The sequence below is a fragment of the Macrobrachium nipponense genome, chromosome 11 (assembly GCF_015104395.2).
Source record: "Macrobrachium nipponense isolate FS-2020 chromosome 11, ASM1510439v2, whole genome shotgun sequence".
Classification (NCBI taxonomy): domain Eukaryota; kingdom Metazoa; phylum Arthropoda; class Malacostraca; order Decapoda; family Palaemonidae; genus Macrobrachium; species Macrobrachium nipponense.
Genome location: NC_061087.1, coordinates 76,612,977 through 76,615,476, shown reverse-complemented (window position 1 = coordinate 76,615,476; position 2,500 = coordinate 76,612,977).

The following is a 2,500-nucleotide window of genomic DNA, read 5'->3' as shown; positions in this document are numbered from 1 at the left end:
GAAATTAGATTATTGCTCTATTCCAGCTCAAATAAGTATATCTGAAAACGACAGGCATATGTATATATGAGAGGGAGTTAACTTTTAATCCTGCTCGTGATCAAGTCGGCAACGTGATCTATTTGTGATTACTGGACCTGAGTTCGTTTCCCAGGACAGGACATCACAAATTCTTCTTCAAATTTCTTTGAACTTGGATCTTCAGGCTTTGTAGTGACAAGCGTATCCAAAAAAGAGCAAAGAAGTTAAGAGGACATCGTGGCTATTACAATTTCATATGTATTTGGTGAAAAAGTGACCAGTAGATTCTATATATATATATATATATATATATATATATATATATATATATATATATATATATATATATATATATATATATATATATATATAATGAGAGAGAGAGAGGTAGTGTTAATGAGAAAATTCAAGTTTTAGCTTTCACATAACAGCGACACAATTCCTGCCTAACATTTAACTGAAATAAAAATTAACAATGGATTCGTCTATTCTGACATGTGAAAGTGCATATATATTGTATAGTTCAGCTTTAACTAGATGGTTGCATTTTGTGCAATATCTTGTACCAATACAAATAAAATAGAGGAGAAAGAGAGTGGAAAAGGCGGAATCAATTGTATACGAAGGGCAATCATTTAAATTAAATAGTCTTGAGGAATCCATCCATTTTTCGCGCTTCGTTTGAAATAAGAAATAAAGGCTTTTCCTTTAAAGTGCAGCAGTTCAACAAAGCAATTACCGAAATAATTTCCCAGGCATTTAATATATCGATCCATTTCCTGCAAGGACACTATAATAGTTAGTTATGCAAAGTCATTAATGAAATTTAACGGCGCAATAACAAAACATTAATTTGGCAATTAAACCCATTGTTCTGCCGTTTCGTGCGACCAGGAACCATTGCAAATGTCCCTAATGGATACTTTAATTTCTCTTATTTAAATATTATTCACTCGGATGGTTCTCATATATTCCGTTCAGTTAATAGAACAATTACTACAAAGATTTGAGGCAGTGTCTTGCAATATTATTACGTTTTTGTTAAAAACTTGTAATTGATACCTATACCTGGTCAAATTGGTAAAAATAGGTTTGTGCTTTCGCATTAATTTGAACTTAGAAAATGCGGCTGCTTTGGTGTGTGTGTGTGTGTGTGTATCCACATTTTGTCGTCCAAGATAATCAAGTTGACTCTTTGGTATTTGATATTTATTGTAAATGGTTCATATATGCCGTATATATAATGAGCCGTTTCCAATAGAAGGGAGTTGTTTAAAAAAATACCCTCTAAGATTTAACGAACATATAGACACTTTTATGTACATTACAGATCGTCAGTTTGTCGATCGCCGCTAATGTTACTCTTCAGTTTACATGTGCTTTGAGATATTCCGGCGACAGTACGTGAAAGCTTTTCATTCAAACACTTGTTATGCCGTAAAATCGCTACTCAATGGATCTTTGTGTCTTCACCCCATGCTGGACTTGTTTTATGAGAACGCGTGGACGCTAACGCCCACGCACATGCACACGCACGCAAACACACACACATATGTGTGTCTGTGCGTGTGTGTGTGTGTGTGTGTAAGTTTATTCATTATTATTTTTCAAGCCATGTATTTAGACGCTAGTGAACAAATTCAGAAGCTTTTATAATGCAAGCCGCAAAAATATGCTGCTTTTACCCTGGCAAAAGAACGCCAGAGGCAAAACACACTCCAGGTGGCTACAAGCACTTCCTCGAGAAAGCACAAGGACGAGACAGTATACCTGACTTCAGCAAATAAAACTTGACAGTAAGACAAAGAGAACACTATTGGAATGAGGAACTCTCTCTCTCTCTCTCTCTCTCTCTCTCTCTCTCTCTCTCTCTCTCTCTCTCTCTCTCTCTCTCTCTCTCTCTCTCTCTCTGTGCCGTGGGGAGTATTCTTAGAAAGTAGGTAGAAAATTCCGTGAGACTCCGAAATAAATAATGTTTCTCTCCTTTTATCTATTTCTTTATCCTTTTTATCCCTCAGTTTAATCACGGGTACACAGCCCATTGCTTACACTCCAACAGGACTAGAGTGACATAGTTATTCAAGAAGGTTTGTTGTAGTACGTAAACTTTTGCAGATGTCTTGATTTATGAAATGTATAAAAAAAAAAAAATCATTAGCTTTTGGAAAAAGGGCGATTAAGTTTAAGGAAAATCTTTGGAGAAGTAAGTGGAAGGAACGTATCAGGAAGTGATTCTTTGATAATCCGATCTAGGGTCCGACGAAATTTCACTCAATTGGAATTGATAAAAATATGGGTACTTTTGTCGGCGACTTTTGGAGAGGCCGTGTTTTCACCCTTGAATATAAATTAAGAAAATACTCAGGGAACGGATAAATGGACTTATATCAGTCTGAGAGGGCTTTCATCCTGTAACCTTCCCCAAACAATTAAAGAATATTGTATATTGATAAAGATTCAATACTCTCTGCTCCTGGAG